The following is an 18,215-nucleotide window of genomic DNA, read 5'->3' as shown; positions in this document are numbered from 1 at the left end:
AAACTCTGTTATAACGTATGATGAAAGGCAGGCATAACAACGAAATGACCAATATTATTGCTCGCAGCACTTGACGAAGACAGCTAGGGCAGTTACCACACTACTGTATCGAACGAAACGAAACAAAAAGGCTTGTTGTCCAAAAATCTATTTTCTGTCACTTCAAGAAAACTTGAAAGATCAAATTCCCATCGTAGATTTTCACTCCATGAGGATACCACGAAGTGCTGTTCGAAAAAATCACGGCCAGTTGCCTCGATCCTTGCTGCCGATCCGTTCGTCATTGTTTTGCGGACGACGATATCCTGTTGTGAGCGGTTGAGTATGTTCCTATGACAGATGATACAACATTTTAAGCTAATAAGTGTGAGGGAGTTTATGATTTTACGCGGAATAATAATCACTGTGTGGCCGGCTTTCCTGATACAGTCTTGAGAGAGGTTAAGCCCACATTGCCTGAAAATGCCAGGCACTTTCTGCGGCAAGTCTAAATGTACAAGTATCTAAGTGCTATTTTGTCGAAAGACGACATGTTGAGAAACGTGGCTGTTGTACTTAAGGTTTATAATTTATATAAAAAACAGCTACCAGCCACATGTATGGTTTAAAAAGGTTTATTATCTTCAGACCATGACCGGTTTCGGATTTTTCTTTACAAATCCATCTTCAGATGGCAGATTACAAACATTCTTAGTTGGACCTAGTTTTGTTTGTGTTATTCGTTTGCTGCACTGGGAAAGAAAAGAAATATTTTTGTTGTCATATCTGTAATGGTATTTTTACGAAAGATTTACGTCTTGTACAAGATCTAATTGCTCATGAGATGGTTTTTATAAACATTAGTAAACTTGCAGGTTAGTGTACTTACGAGCTGTGTAGTTCTGCCTGACGAAATATTCGTGCGTTTATGTTTTCGAACGCAAGCTTAATACACTTTTCAATGCGCACTATGTGAGTGCTATTCCAGTCAATGGACGTCACTTTCAACCTCATCATCTTAATTACACACGCAGCAAACACGAATAACGTTTACAAAACGTGGCCCAGCTTCACATTACAAACGAAAACAATATTTGCAAAGAGCTTACAGTCATAACGATGTTAACTTACAGATGCTGTATAGTCGATATGGGTACAGTAAAATATCTCTTTGCTATTGTATGAAATTAATCTAAAACGGAATAAATAAAATTACATACAAATAAGATTACAAACATTATATGTAGTACAGAATTACTGTGTGTTACTAATTAGTCGTTACAGTAGTAGGAGATAAATTCTAATATATGACATAATATGCAATGCACATGTTTTCATTATGCAATTTTTCAATGACATATAAGCAGTTTTTGGGGCCTGTATACTGAATATTTTTGATGGAATATTAGGCTTAAGTTATTTTAAAAAAAGTGAAAGCTTCTTCAAAGTTATTTAGGAAGGGGGTGTTAACTGACTCTGTCTGTTCATTCAAAATGAGATCAGGGAACCTGTTTTTATGTGTATGAATCTCAATCTCCTCTAGGAGTTTCAATATGCAACCTTTGTCTTTGAGGTGTAATATCTGCAGATTGTTTTCTATATTCTCAACTGTATGATTGTTTTCTGCAAGATGGGTGGCAAAAGCAGATTTGCTTAGGTTTTTCAGACGTAGGGCATCAAGGTGTTCCTTGAATCTTGTTTCAAAAGCTCTACCTGTTTGGCCAATGTAGAATTTAGGACAGTTGTTACACTTGAGTTTATAAATTCCAGATCTTTTATGGGGTATGCTATTGTGTGGGAGTGAGTGTATGACTCTTTGTTGGAGTTTGTTATTGGTAGAGAAACTGATTTTGACATTCTTCTTCTTGAATAAGTTGGAAATTTTATATGAAAGTGGGCCTATATATGGTAGGGCTACATATTTTACTGATTTTTTGTCTTTCATAGTTATTGTGGCTGTTGCTTGTTGCAAAGACTTATTGCTAGCAATTTGTACTTTTGTTTTTTGAGAGAGTGTGTCTATGATTGAAGCATCATAGCCATTATTTTGGGCAATTGATTTGATTATGCTGATTTCTTTGTGCTGTTCAGTGGGGGTGAGGGGGACTTTATGCATACGATGTAGCATTGACCGGAAATTAGCCATCTTATGTTGGTTCGGGTGGCAGGATGTGTTACTGATGGTAACATCTGTGGTTGTTGGTTTTCGAAAGATACCAAAATGGTGTTTGTTATGTATGTTTGATATTTTGAGATCCAGAAAATTGATGCTATTATTTAAAATAATTTACTACAAGAGATACGTAGATGACACACTATTACTTTTTGATGGTAACAGCAGCGAAATTGATGCCTTAGCGGAAGATCTGAGCAAATTACACAACAACATCAAATTTACAGTGGAGCATGAAATAAATAATAGCATCAATTTTCTGGATCACAAAATATCAAACATACATAACAAACACCATTTTGGTATCTTTCGAAAACCAACAACCACAGATGTTACCATCAGTAACACATCCTGCCACCCGAACCAACATAAGATGGCTAATTTCCGGTCAATGCTACATCGTATGCATAAAGTCCCCCTCACCCCCACTGAACAGCACAAAGAAATCAGCATAATCAAATCAATTGCCCAAAATAATGGCTATGATGCTTCAATCATAGACACACTCTCTCAAAAAACAAAAGTACAAATTGCTAGCAATAAGTCTTTGCAACAAGCAACAGCCACAATAACTATGAAAGACAAAAAATCAGTAAAATATGTAGCCCTACCATATATAGGCCCACTTTCATATAAAATTTCCAACTTATTCAAGAAGAAGAATGTCAAAATCAGTTTCTCTACCAATAACAAACTCCAACAAAGAGTCATACACTCACTCCCACACAATAGCATACCCCATAAAAGATCTGGAATTTATAAACTCAAGTGTAACAACTGTCCTAAATTCTACATTGGCCAAACAGGTAGAGCTTTTGAAACAAGATTCAAGGAACACCTTGATGCCCTACGTCTGAAAAACCTAAGCAAGTCTGCTTTTGCCACCCATCTTGCAGAAAGCAATCATACAGAATGAGATTTTCACTCTGCAGCGGAGTGTGCGCTGATATGAAACTTCCTGGCAGATTAAAACTGTGTGCCCGACCGAGACTCGAACTCGGGACCTTTGCCTTTCGCGGGCAAGTGCTCTACCAAGAGCACTTGCCCGCAAAAGGCAAAGGTCCAGAGTTCGAGTTTCGGTCGGGCACACAGTTTTAATCTGCCAGGAAGTTTCAACAATCATACAGTTGAGAATATAGAAAACAATCGGCAGATATTACACCTCAAAGACAAAGGTTGCATATTGAATCTCCTAGAGGAGATTGAGATTCATACACATAAAAACAGGTTCCCTGATCTCATTTTGAATGACTAGACATAGTCAGTTAACACCCCCTTCCTAAATAACTTTGAAGAAGCTTTCACTTTTTTAATATAACTTAAGCCTAATATTCCATCAAAAACATTCAGTATACAGGCCCCAAAAACTGCTTATATGTCATTGAAAAATTGCATAATGAAAACATGTGCATTGCATATTATGTCATATATTAGAATTTATCTCCTACTACTGTAACAACTAATTAGTAACACACAATAATTCCGTACTACATATAATGTTTGTAATCTTATTTGTATGTAATTTTATTTATTCCGTTTTAGATTAATTTCATACAATAGCAAAGAGATATTTTACTGTACCCATATCGACTATACAGCATCTGTAAGTTAACATCGTTATGACTGTAAGCTCTTTGCAAATATTGTTTTCGTTTGTAATGTGAAGCTGGGCCACGTTTTGTAAACGTTATTCGTGTTTGCTGCGTGTGTAATTAAGGGGAAACGGAATCGGATTTTGGGTTAAAAAATCGAATTTTTTTTTATTGGCGTATTATATTCTGCCATGTTTCCTCTTTAAAATGACGTATCATACATAGCTCTACTACAATTATAACTATTTTATTTTTATATATTTGTGAGATCGGGTATTGCGCTCTTCACAGTGGTATAATGTTCGCTATGTCAAATATCTGGGAGATGGTGACTCTAAAGCATTCAAAGAAGTTTTGGAAAGCAAACCATATGGAACAGTGTAAATATAAGCAAACTTGAATGTATAGGACATGTGCAGAAGAGAATGGGTGCCAGGCTGAGAAGGTTAAAATCAGTTATGAAAGGGAAAAAACTAGATGATGGGAAAACCTTGGATGGCAGAGGAAGATTGACTGATTCCATAATAGACCACATTCAGAACTGCTATGGCCTTGCAATCAGGCAAAATACAGGCAATCTTGAAGAAATGAGGAGAGCTATATGGGCTTTATATTTCCACACCGCATCCACGGATGAGCATCCACAACATGGTTTGTGCCCCAAAGGTGAAAACAGCTGGTGTAAATACAATAGGGGACTAACAACAGGAGAGAAATACATTCACCACCACAGTCTACCATCAGCCATCATGGCAGAAATAAAGCCCATTTTCAGAGATCTGGCTGACAGAAGTCTTCTGATGAAATGTCTTGCGGAAAAACGCAGAACCCCAACGAGTGCTTGAATAGTGTGATATGGCATCGTCTCCCAAAAACAGTGTTTGTCGGAATTAATACACTACATTTTGGTGTGTATGATGCTGTGGCAACCTTCAATCTTGGAAATATAACTAAATGCCAGGTCCTTCAAAAGTTGGGTATGTGTGTTGGTTCCCGTACGGTACGTGCTATGTTCTTTTTAGATCAGCACAGACTAAGGCATGCTGATAATATAATCAAGACATTAGTGAAAAAAGCAAGACAGGTGCAGAGGGGTGCCAAAAGAAGACTTGAAGATGATTATGAAGACTGTGAAGGGGGTATTAGCTACGGATCAGGAATGTTTTAATCTTCTTTCTCCGTTTCCCGTAAGTTTACTTTTTACTTCATCTAGGAACATTATCTCAGGTACTGGTCAACCTAGAAGTCTGAAATTTTTATGACGTAGTGACATAGGTCCCTATTACATACTGAAACAACGATTTTTTAATTACTTGATTTACAAAAGACTTAGGGGTGATAGTCTAGTAAAAAGCGATGGAAAAAATTTACTTAAAAATAAATGTACAATATCTCTGTAAGAAAATACTTTGACAATAAACTGTTGTTTCAGTATTGTTGTAACATATGAATGCACATACAGTAAAATTTTTACCTCTCTGTCTCCAGTAGTTTGTGAGAAAATGTTCCCTATAGTAGGCATATATTAACATTGCGGGGATAGGTGATTCCGTATCCCCTTAAGATGATGAGGTTGAAAGTGACGTCCATTGACTGGAATAGCACTCACATAGTGCACATTGAAAAGTGTACTAAGCTTGCGTTCGAAAACATAAACGCACGAATATTTCGTCAGGCAGAACTACACAGCTCGTAAGTACACTAACCTGCAAGTTTACTAATGTTTATAAAAACCATCTCATGAGCGATTAGATCTTGTAAAAGAAGTAAATCTTTCGTAAAAATACCATTACCGATATGACAACAAAAATATTTCTTTTCTTTCCCAGTGCAGCAAACGAATAACACAAACAAAACTAGGTCCAACTAAGAATGTTTGTAATCTGCCATCTGAAGATGGATTTGTAAAGAAAAATCCGAAACCGGTCATGGTCTGAAGATAATAAACCTTTTTAAACCATACATGTGGCTGGTAGCTGTTTTTTATATAAATTATAAACCTTAAGTATCTAAGTTGCCAGACGACGCCCACCCGACTAGCCGTGCGGTCTAACGCACTTTTTTCCCGGCGGGAAGACGTGTCGGCCCCGGCACGAATCCGCCCGGCAGATTAGTGTCGAGGTCCGGTGTGCCGGCCAGTCTGTGGATGATTTTTAAGGCGGTTTTCCATCTGCCTCGGCGAATGTGGGCTGGTTCCCCTTATTCCGCCTCAGTTACACTATGTCAGCGATTGCTGCGCAAACACTCTCTCCACGTACGCGTACACCATAATTACTCTACCACGCAAACATTGCGGTTACACTCGTCTGGTGTGAGACGTTCCAGGGGTGGCCACTGGTGGCCGAACCGCACAATAACCCTGGATTCGGTGTGGGGCGGCGGTGGGGTGAGTGGACTGTTGTGGGGTTATGAACCACTGAGGGCTATGGCGCGGACGAAGCCTCTCCTTCGGGTCTCGACTTCCATACAATACAATACATTACCAGATGACGCCAGATATTTACACCGCGACTGCGGCAAGAGCAGCTGAGAGAGAAATGACATTCTTCATATGAAGACATGCGCGGAAAAACGGGCTAACCGTCAAGTGTAAGAGGTTAGAAATAAGTGTAGTCATATGTTGCTGCGTACTGGAACTATCAAAATTGACATTGGTCTCACCCCTAAATATCACTCAGGGGTGAAACCATGGTCAATTTTGATAGCTCCCGTACGTAGCAACAGATAGCAACACTTACCTCTTACATTTGATGGTTAGCCCGTTTTTCCGCGCGTGTATTCATATGACCATGCTTCTAAAGATAGCTTTAACTGTGACCGGAACATGGAACACGTCAGTTTCATAACGGCAGCACACCGTCGAAGATGGAAGAGGCTTAATGAAGCCGCAGATGTGCAGCTGTTACCTAACTGCACGGCTTAGAAAATATGGATCCATCGTGGGCTTCTCTTGTACATGTGACGTGACAAAAGCGTACGTTGTTCGTGACGAAAGCAGTATAGCAGGTGCGCACGACTGTTATTGCTTTACGCACCACAGTAACTTGCCTATCAAAAACTAATTCCATTTCTGGCAGTCCCACGGGTGAAAACGTTATCGCAATACCTGATTATTTCATGTCCATGTACATGTGTTACAAAAGGCTTTTTCACCATGCTGTACGACGCTCAATTCTTGCAACATAACTACCAGTCCCACTGCCTGCCCCTCACCCCGAGATTTCAAGTGGCATCTTGATACGTTCCGCGTACTTCTTTTGAATACATGGATAAGGATTTCTAGATCGCACAGAAAAGTGAGCTTCTATTCTAATCTAAGGAACTTAGTCACAAAACTGCAGAAAATTATGTACCTTGCTCATTTTGTGCAATATGTACGCCTATAGGGCATTAGTCAGTTCGACAGGACGATACGCCAGACGAAAATCTAATCGGTGAGCCATATTAACCTTAGAGTATTACTCGTAGTCGATTTGACGAACACATTCTCCTTCAATAACCCCTCTATCGTTGTGGCCGGGAGTAACGCGCCGTTATCGCAGCAGGGCGAGGGTTTATAATTCTACCGTTGCGTCGCTGTTGGTAATTTACCTGGCCAAATCTAGATGTGGCAGTAGAATCCAGAAAGGTATAGATATCGAAGGATTCGAAATTGGTATAGTATTCTAGGATTAATAGTGTTCCATGTGGTACCTCTACTGCGCTGTTGAAGTTTTTCTAAGTCTACATAGACATGCATACTCCATAAGCCATCGTACGGCTAATCGTCTGGTAAATTAGATACTTATACATTTAGACTTGGCACAGAAAGTGCCAGGCATTTTCAAACAATGTGGGCTTAACCTCTCTGAAGACTATATCAGGAAAGCCGGCCACAGTGATTCTGATTCCGCGAAAAATGATAACCTCCCTCACACTTATTAGTTGATTCCGACGCTCGAATTGACAAACTTTCAAGAACTTTTTATGGAAACAAAATAAATGCATCAGCAGCTGTTATTGTATTAGAGGAGTTGTGGTATTACAAACCTAATTTGGAGCAGTTATTAACACAATTTAGAGAAGCCTACCGAGAATATGTGTTTATGCCTGATGGTATAAGATGCGCTAATAGTTACTATGATTTTAGGCAGGGTCGTTACCGACCTCTGTGGTATACAAATTAGAGCCTCTATGAGTAGAAACCTCAAAAGTCATACCTCATACGCACAGCCAAAGGCCATTCTAGAAAAATGCATTTGAGGACTGTGAAAGTCGTTTGATTGTCCTCGTTCTCGTTGCATCACTTTCAGTGCTGTGTTACCACTACTAGTCATTTCCTTTTCTGTTTCACTCGCAAATACAGCTAGGGAAAAGCGACATCTATACACCTCCACATGAGCCCTTATTTCTCGTATCTTGTCTTAGTTGTACACCACGAAAAGCACGTTGAGTCACGGCAAACGTATTTGGAAGTGCATTGTCCTCCTGAAAAAGCACATTACATTCCTGTCGAAGAAATGGCAGTAGAATAGGTATAACATCCTGTGCAAAGAAGTGGGCACTGATTACTGTACCTGCAGAAACACAACATGTGACCACAAGTTGTAACTGATGGCCCCACGCACTATGAAACGTGGTATGGGACCTGTGTGTCGGGGCGAATGCACTCTGGAATGGGCAGCTCAACGTGTCTGCGCCGTACATGGGTACATCCATCACTCGCATACAGACAAACAATTCTTATCACTGAAGGCAACAGAGCACCATTCCACTCTCCAGCCAACTCTTTCACTGCATCAGAGTAGCCATGCCTGGCGATATTGTTGTGTCAGTGGTCTCCTGACGAGAGGCACACGTGCTGTTAATCCTGCTGCAAGTAGACAGTTTCCAATGGTTCCTGGTGAAACAGCAGGTACAACACGTGCCCGGATTTCATCCGCGGATGATATTCGGTGGCCGCCGCTATTCCCACAATGCATCGATCTTGACCAGCATCTGTGCTACGCGAACCTCCAGAACCTGGTCAACAGTTGTGGGAATGTCCCATGGACCACTGCTGAAAGCAATGAACAACCGAAACACTGTGCCCAACATCTGCAGCAAACTGTCGAACGTCCATCCACCTTCCCGCAGGCCCACAATGCGACCCCGTTCAAGTGGTTGGAGCTGTCCAACAGGAGTACGTTGGTTGGTTGTTTGGGGAAGGAGACCAGACAGCGTGGTCATCGGTCTCATCGGATTAGGGAAGGACGGGGAAGGAAGTCGGCCGTGCCCTTTCAGAGGAACCATCCCGGCATTTGCCTGGAGTGATTTAGGGAAATCACGGAAAACCTAAATCAGGATGGCCGGGTGCGGGATTGAACCGTCGTCCTCCCAACAGGAGTACGAACACGTCGTTGGGGCATAGTTGTACCCTAGAATGAATGTTGCAAACACTGCTCACCTGTAAACTCACCACAGACACTGCCTGCAGAGTCAAAACAGAGTGTGCACATAATGCCCTCCTGTCTGCCATCTGCTCGCCGGTGTCCGTGACAAATGAATCACTAACAACACCCCAGCAACTCAGTATGCACATACTATACCCTGGTGCTACTGAGCACAGTCCTTGAGGATGATCCTTTTTTTTCTGCAGCATAGTTACGGGGCAACGCCGATCCACCGTAAGACAAGGGTAGCGGGTTCGAGTCCTGCCTCGGCCATGGAAAAGGGGGTGGGGATTAAAATGTGGCGTTTCGCTGTCCATCCTACATACAGCTATGGCGTATGAAATAAAATAATGAATCATGTATTCCGTATGTTCAAAGCAGGAATTGAGTCTAACCTTACGCGGGATTAAGTGGCAGTAAGAATGGGAAAAAGTCATTAAAAGCTTTTCTTAATTTAGCAGTACAAAAAACGCAATTGTACGGTAGCAGCACAAGCCGTTTTATAAGCTAGGTAAGAGGTAGTAACACATCAGCCAATATGGTTATTCATGCAGTACATTTAGAAATGGCTGCCTGGCAACACTGACGCAATGTTTGTTGGGTTTAGCGAGCCGGAAGCCGATAAATTAAAACCAAAATACTCCACCGTGTGTTCTTGTTAGCTGTTAATGGCATGGGAGTGTCCCTTTCTGCAGAGATAATTGCCACTTTATTGAAACACTGTTCGAACCCGTAAACCGAGTGGTACAGCGTTGCTAGAGATATGGGTCCGTCATCCGCGGAACAAAATATTCAATAAAAAAGTGTGTTGTGTCTGCGCTAACTCTAACGACAATCCCGCGGAAAAATCCAAGATTCTTTTATAAACAGACATGTTAATTTTCTGCTCTGTTAATTTCGACTGCTTTTCATTCAACACGATGACAGTTTATTTATTTCTTGCGTTGCGTTTCCCCAGGTGTTTATCGATGAATGCCTGCAACTTATCTTTCATTTCATCCACACATAGGAGAGCAGACACAAGTCAACAGTCACACAATAACGCTCGGTTTTCTGCCGCTAGCACATCAGTTAGACTTTCATGTAAGCTGCAGCTGCGTATTACTTTTTCAGGTATTGCGTATGCCGTGAACACAGAAAGCATCTGGACGCACATTTCATGCTTTTAAAGAAACTATTACGTTAAAGTGAAGATGAAGTCAGACACACACAGAAACTGCTGTATGCAAAAGATGTTTTGTCGGTTAGGATCGAGTCATTGTGCTTACATGAACGTGTAAATTAAAATTCAATAATAATTATTTCTTAAGAGCAAGAAAGTAATGGCTTCCCATGCAGTGTTCCCATAAATCATCATAAAGAACAATCGTTTTTAAATCGGTGGATTGTGATAGTGTCTTCAGTTGTCTTTGTGCTTAGTGCAACATACATACATACATACGTTTTCGGTACCATGCGCTTTGGATCAGTATCTTGGAAAATAAAATTATCTTCTGAGTGTAGTGGTTTGTCAGTATGTGAATTTACAACGTACTGTCCGTTACACAGCTCATCAAATGGAAGTTTATCTCCAGCCAGTCTTGCATCATCAAAATGGCATATGATCCCTTTTCTTATTTTACACTAATGGCTATTAAAATTGCTACACCAAGAAGAAATGCAGATGATAAATGGGTATTCATTGGACAAATATATTATACTAGAATTGACATGTGATTACATTTTCACGCAATTTGGGTACGCAGATCCTGAGAAATCAGTACCCAGAACAACCACCTCAGGCCGTAATAACGGCCTTGATACGCCTGGGCATTGAGTTAAACAGAGCTTGGATGGCGTGTACAGGTACAGCTGCCCATGCAGCTTCAACACGATACCACAGTTCATCAAGAGTAGTGACTGGCGTATTGTGACGATCCAGTTGCTCGGCCACCATTGACCAGACGTTTTCAATTGGTGAGAGATCTGGAGAATGTGCTGGCCAGGGCAGCAGTCGAACATTTTCTGTATCCAGAAAGGCCTGTACAGGACCTGCAACATGCGGTCTTGCATCATCCTGTTGAAATTTAGGGTTTCGCAGGAATCGAATGAAGGATAGAGCCACGGGTCGTAACACATCTGAAATGTAACATCCACTGTTCAAAGTGCCGTCAATGCGAACACGAGGTGACCGAGTCCTGTAACCAATGGCACCCCATACCATCACGCCGGGTGATACGCCAGAATGCCAATGACGAATACACGCTTCCAATGTGCGTTCACGGCGATGTCGCCAAACACGGATGCGACCATCATGATGCTGTAAACAGAACCTGGATTCATCCGAAAAAATGACGTTTTGCCATTCGTGCACCCATGTTCGTCGTTTACACCATCGCAGGCGCTCCTGTCTGTGATGCAGCGTCAAGGGTAACCACAGCCACGGTCTCCGAGCTGATAGTTCATGCTGCTGCAAATGTCGTCGAATTGTTCGTGCAGATGCTTGTTGTCTTGCAAACGTCCCCATCTGTTGACTCAGGGATCGAGACGTGGCTGCACGATCCGTTACAGCCATGCGGATAAGATGCCTCTCATCTCGACTGCTAATGATACGAGGCCGTTGGAATCCAGCACGGCGTTCCGTATTACCCTCCTGAACCCACCGATTCCATATTCTGCTAACAGCCATTGGATTTCGACTAACGCGAACAGCAATGTCGCGATACGATAAACTGCAATCGCGATAGGCTACAATCTGACCTTTATCAAAGTCGGAAACGTGATGGTACGCATTTCTCCTCCTTACACGAGGCATCACAACAACGTTTCACCAGGCAACGCCGATCAACTGCTGTTTGTGTATGAGAAATCGGTTGGAAACTTTCCTCATGTCAGCAGGTTGTAGGCGTCGCCACCGGCGCCAACCTTGTGTGAATGCTCTGAAAGGCTAATCATTTGCATATCACAGCATCTTCTTCCTGTAGGTTAAATTTCGCGTCTGTAGCACATCTTCGTGGTGTAGCAATTTTAATGGCCAGTAGTGTAAGTTCCTAATTGTACAGGTGGTGCATAAATAATGACTATACTTATGGCTGAGTTGTACACTGAAAACATGACCCTGGCCAGTGAAACTTTATTCTGAAAATTGTAGCACACATCAGAGCTATACACTATGTAGCCAATATCTCAGCACACATTACTGTTCCGCGATCGGATGGTGTTCTAGCGGTAATCAATTTCCGTACATGTACACCACGTTGAATCGGTAATTACCATACAGAATACATCAGAAATGCTTCCTCGTATACCGCTGATATATCGTTTTTTTATCTTTTCGACTACATTCTTGGTAAAGTACCAAAGGCAAACAGAAAAATAAAAAACACACGCTGATCGTGGTGGACATGCAGTTGCGTTCCATCGGATGATCCAACGAAGTGTGTCCACCGTCTTACTGAAAAAATGCATTGGCCACATTCTGACTCCCGAAATTCTGCGACTGTTGTCTAACTCCACTAGAAGCATGGGAAGTCGGTTCATCCTTACAACTTAACAATGACAGTATGTAGGCACCTCCTTGATAGCGGTTAATGATGTCTACGACGTATGATATCAAATGTGGACTACCATTTAACTGACACTTTAGTATTTTATACGCGTAGATGCGCTGACATTTGTGAAGAACTTTGTGCACCGGTGCTCGTCGCATGCCGAAGTTCCGATTGGCAACATGGACGGACTTCTTGGGGGCCTCCTTGCTAAAGACTCATGTAACTCTTCGGCACTTCGATGCGCAAACTTAACACAGTTGCCAGTCAGACTACCTGCAACAGAGAGAATATATGTCATGTCGTTGTAATTTTCCCATTAATTTTTTACGCGTCGCTTCCGTTACTGGCTTTATACATAATCAGTTTTTCATTCTGTAGCAGAAGGTATTGTCATAGTAGGGAAGCAGGTCCGTATCCTTAATACTATACAGAACGTAAATAGCTCAACAGCCCCATGATTGAACCCGAGTACACCACGCGCATAAGAACTGGACCACTATTTGTTGGGGGACGAAAAGAAACACGCCATATGTTGGTATTTTCTAGTAAAGAGCATGCTGTGCTGCCCTCTGCAGTATGTGTGTAATTCAACACTGTTATGAATGCTAAGACATAACGCTATGTGTGCTGAAGTTCACTGTGTTTCAAATCTCTTACATAGCGATAATTAGCAACACTATTTGTAGTACTCAGGGCACTTGACACTTATTTGGGAGAGCCAGTCCAAATTTCGTGTTGGCAATCAGTTGCAGCTAATGCTAGGACATGAAACTTCCTGGCAGATTAAAACTGTGTGCCGGACCGAGACTCCAAGAGAAGAGCTTCTGTGAAGTTTGTAAGACAGGAGACGAGGTACTGGCGGAATTAAATATGTCAGGACGGGTCGTGAGTAGTGCTTGGGTAGCTCAGCTGGTGGAGTACTTGTCCGCGAAAGGCAAAGGCCCCGAGTTCGAGTCTCGGTCCGGCACACAGTTTTAATCTTGCAGGAAGTTTCATATGAGCACACACTCCGCTGGAGAGTGAAATCTCATTCTAAATGCTAGAACAGTTCGTGCAATTAAACCCCCAGACGGTATTTCTACTTATTCTTGCGGAACTGAATGAGTAGTCCGTATATTGGTTAATGATCTCGACATACTTTTCACTCTTGGTGCTTGTCATAATATACTAAGTCTCCAGCACCTGGAATTCCCAATCTTCTCTACACGCCAGTGCTACAAAAATAATAATTAGTCTGTCTATAATGTCTGTAGGCGTCCGAACATATTTTGTTCATTTTAACACGATAATTTGTTCCCGCCAGCCTTCAAAGTATGAAAACCTAAATATTCAAATAGTTTTTATGTGTGTTCTTGCGCTCCTGGAGCACAAGTACGTTTGCGATTTTACCTGTTTTTACGCTATGTATGTTTCGTATTTTAATTTTTATATTGAATATGCCGTCTTGCTGGCAACTGGAGCATGATGTTAGTTCATGAACCCCCGTCGAGAAGCATTTAACAAACTCGCGATTCCGAAACTAACATGTACAGTCTTATGACAGTTTTATACGCATGCACTCGTTAAAAAGGAATCTCTCTCTCTACTCAGTGATCGTAAGACAAATAAATGATATGTATGTGGGATGTATATCCGTATCTATTGTTGAGGAAAATTTGTTACTTTCCAGCATAAATTTTCAACCCCTATAAGCTAGCTCTGAATGTAGTCAAATGGTTCAAAAGGCTCTGAGCACTATGGGACTTAACTGCTGAGGTCATCAGTCCCCTCGAACTTAGAACTACTGAAACCTAACTATCCTAAGGACATCACACACATCCATGCCCGAGGCAGGATTCGAACATGCGACCGTAGCAGTCGCGCGGTTCCAGACTGTGGCGCCTAGAACCGCTCGGAATGTAGTCAGTTGGAGATTTCCCTCTGGGAAAACACTTATTATCGGCAGGCACACCCAATGTCCGTTTGACTATCATTATTGATATTACTTAATAAATTTGGTGCAATTTTAGAAGCACTGTGCTAGTAAGAAGAAGTCATGATTTTTATCTTGTCCAACCAACCTGATTTGACTTGTTTATGGTTCCTGCAATTCTTTATATCTGAATGTCAGGTTGACTCCTAACTATATGCATTTCTAACATTAGGCTCAAAATTCGTTAGTAGGAATTATACGTTATAACGACGACGAAGGCAGTTGCATGTTTTTTCAGCACTTGTGAAAAGAGGAGTGTAGCATCTGTCTCTGAAGTGTGTGGTTAGCTGATAAGGTAGCTTGATTACAGCTCTACAGTAGCCATTCGAAGGACAAATCACGGCCTAAGAAATAAATTCAACAGCGCACAGTACCTTATATTTATCGTGCTACGATCTGTGGCTTATCACCCAATGGGTAATTATTGCAGACTGAAGAGAGAGAAAAGTGTGGTAGAAAACCGTATTCTCTTGTGGAACGTGAAGTAATCTAAAAAACAATATGGAATTTTCTCTCCCGTTTTAGCAAACGGTGATGGCAGTAAATACACAGTGTCAGATAGAGACAACACCCGGAATGATGTATAGTTACCACAGTATATCAACTGTGCTTTCGCTCGACGCAAAATCTGTCGACACAACTGCGTTCATACTGCTTACCTGGGCACACAGTTTCCGTCTGGGAGGCATCTACATATGCTACCCCCAAGATATTTTACACAACGACAAGACATACATTTTAAATGTACGTCGGAACTTTGGAGATTACATTGACGTTTGTAAGAGAGAACGAATGGCTTTCACGCCGCACCACTTCTTTGCAGGGCCACAGAAAAATAAAGTGACGGATCTCACCAGCATACAGTAACACATAAACGGTGCCTTTATCTCATGAAAGCTGGGCTACATGTCAAGGAGATGGTATACAATACCGTTTGAAGGTTTAACGTAAACCTCTCAGAAATAAAACTCCAGCTATCAATCCTTCGTTGGTGTGTCGAAGAGTATTCTTGAATTAGGAACAAGAATGCAAAATCTCTCACTACTTCAGCCTTCAATGATATGTTTTTGTACGTTGTATACCAGAGATTTGAACAAACGAGCAATCTATTTTTGGAAACCAAGCCACGATCACACATATTTTCAACGCATTCAGGAAACTGCACAATGAGAAAACCCGTAAACATTAAACGAATTTGGTTCAAATGGTTCAAATGGCTCTGAGCACTATGGGACTTAACTTCTGAGATCATCAGTCCCTTAGAACGTAGAACTACTTAAACCTAACTAACCTAAGGACATCACACACATCCAAGCCCGAGGCAAGATTCGAACCTGCGACCGTGGCAGCAGCGCGGTTCCGGACTGAAGCGCCTAGAACCACTCGGCCACAGCAGCCGGCTAAATGAATTTAATAAGACCAATGTAGTAGTAGTAGTATTAGTAAACACTCTTACTCTTTCTGACGCTCCATTAAATCACGTAATTGAAAAGAATGGACATAAATTTAAGCTGGTTTCTCTCTAATACTAATCAACAGTCTTAACCACTGAACCACATCTAACAGTTTCAAAGACACTCTTTCTGCCAGGCACTTAACTGTGAACTGCAGAATAATCATGTAGATGTATATCCCTTACTTGATGAGTCAGGATATTGTAGCACCCGCCTGCTACGCTGCAGTCAATCTGTAGTAAGCTGCAAGTACGGTCCGTTATTGTTTTTAAGGAGACAGGAACTGGTTAGTAGAGAATAGAGGAAAATGAGTTAGAGATCAAAATCTAATAAATCTACTGTGCATACCACAAACGAAATCAGAGACGTTAACTGCCTCAGTGAGAATCCAACCGCTGAAGGATACAAAGACGGATGTAAACTTAAGACGGAAAGTCACTTCGTGCAGCCAATAGCATAAACACTCCGCCTTAGTCCGCCGCTCCTAGTCTCACATTTAGTGCACAGCCAGAATGAGAGTGAAGGGATATATACCACTCACTTTCCACTACTATGGCGCTATCAGACGGCGTTTTGAATCAGCTGTTTAGGAAAGCTGATCCAGTTGCTGTAGAGACCTTTGTAAACCTTATCAAGGAACAAGAGGGGCAAGATGTTTATAGCGCTGATACAGTAGACGATAAATATAATGCTTTTCTCAAGACTTTTCTCGTGCTCTTTGAAAGTTGCTTTCCGTTAGAACGTTCAAAACAGGGTACTAGCACAAACAGGCAGCCTGGGTGGCTGACTAGAGGGATACGAATATCTTGTAGAACAAAGTGGCAATTATATCAAAACGTTAGAAACAGTCAAAATCTAAATGCAGCAGCCCATTACAAACAGTATTGTAAGGTGCTTAAAAATGTTATTAGGAAGGCAAAAAGTATGTGGTATGCAGATAGAATAGCTAAGTCTCAGGATAAAATTAAAACCATATGGTCAGTCGTAAAGGAAGTGGCTGGTCTGCAGAGACAGGTCGAGGATATAGAATCAGTGCGTAGTGGGAATGTCCGTGTTACTGATAAGTCGCATATATGTACAGTATTTAATAATCACTTTCTGAATATAGCAGGTGAACTAAATAGAAACCTAGTCCCAACAGGGAATCATATAGCGCTCTTAGAAAAAAGTGTTCCGAGACTGTTACCTGAAATGCTCCTCCATGATACTGACAAGAGGGAGATTGAGTTAATAATTAAATCACTAAAGACCAAGAACTCTCATGGATATGAGGGGGTATCTAGCAGAATACTGAAGTATTGTTCTATGTACGATCATACAATGATCGGCAAAAGATGCACGGCACCCTTTGGCTACACCGGGGGTATATAAAATTCCTTGTAGTTGTGGACAGGTTTACATCGGTACCACAAAGAGAAGTGTGAACACCCGTCTTGTCGAACATAAGAGGAATTGCCGCCTGGGTCACACGGATAAATCGGCCGTAGCGGAACATGTTTACCAGGAAGGTGATCATGAAATAAAATTCAGCGAGACGAGCGTCATATCAAAAACCTCGCATTATTATGCACGCTTGTATAGAGAGGCTATCGAGATTGATAAACATCGTAATAATTTTAACAGGAAAGACGAAGGTTTTAAAATGGATAAAATTTGGATGTCAGCGTTGCACCGCAAGCGTGACGATCGATTACTTCAATCGAGAATGTTGGCATTACCAGAGACAATCTCATAGCCGACGCCACGTGATCGACAGTGGCGCCCTCTGTACTGCCTATATAATCAGCGTTTCCTCGAGTTCTCTTCGCAGTTCGCCGCTTTACCTCCGAGGATGTCTCCCGCAGTCGGAGACGAAACGTCAGGAGACAGTTTTATACTTCGACCACGGCCTATCAGCCCGGAAATTTTAAGTGAAGGAGGTGTTCTATGTATGTTAGCCCAGTACTTAGCCATATCTGTAACTTTTCCTTTAGGAGTGGTCGGTTTCCTGACCGATTAAAGTACTCGGTAGTGAAGCCACTTTATAAAAAGGGAGACAGGGATAATGTTGACGATTATAGACCTATTTCTATGCCATCGGTGTTTACTAAAGTTATCGAGAAGG

At 41.6% G+C, this 18,215-nt stretch overlaps 1 protein-coding gene across 2 annotated transcripts in view; it reads right to left on the bottom strand.

Moving 5' to 3' along the window:
* The window catches only part of LOC126248705 (protein DENND6B), a 218,310-nt gene that overhangs the window by 134,975 nt on the left and 65,120 nt on the right, over positions 1 to 18,215 (bottom strand). Inside the window, exon 2 of one of the 2 annotated variants that reach the window (XR_007545526.1) lies at positions 12,234 to 12,958. The exons of the other annotated variant lie outside the window; for it this stretch is intronic. The gene's annotated coding sequence lies outside the window, so the exon portion shown is untranslated. Of the gene's footprint in view, positions 1 to 12,233; positions 12,959 to 18,215 lie in introns of those variants that run through there. 2 annotated transcript variants of the gene reach the window in all.

The sequence above is a fragment of the Schistocerca nitens genome, chromosome 3 (genome assembly GCF_023898315.1).
Source record: "Schistocerca nitens isolate TAMUIC-IGC-003100 chromosome 3, iqSchNite1.1, whole genome shotgun sequence".
Classification (NCBI taxonomy): Eukaryota; Metazoa; Arthropoda; class Insecta; order Orthoptera; family Acrididae; genus Schistocerca; species Schistocerca nitens.
Note: the sequence above shows the minus strand (reverse complement) of the source record. Positions and strands in the feature narration are given on the sequence as shown.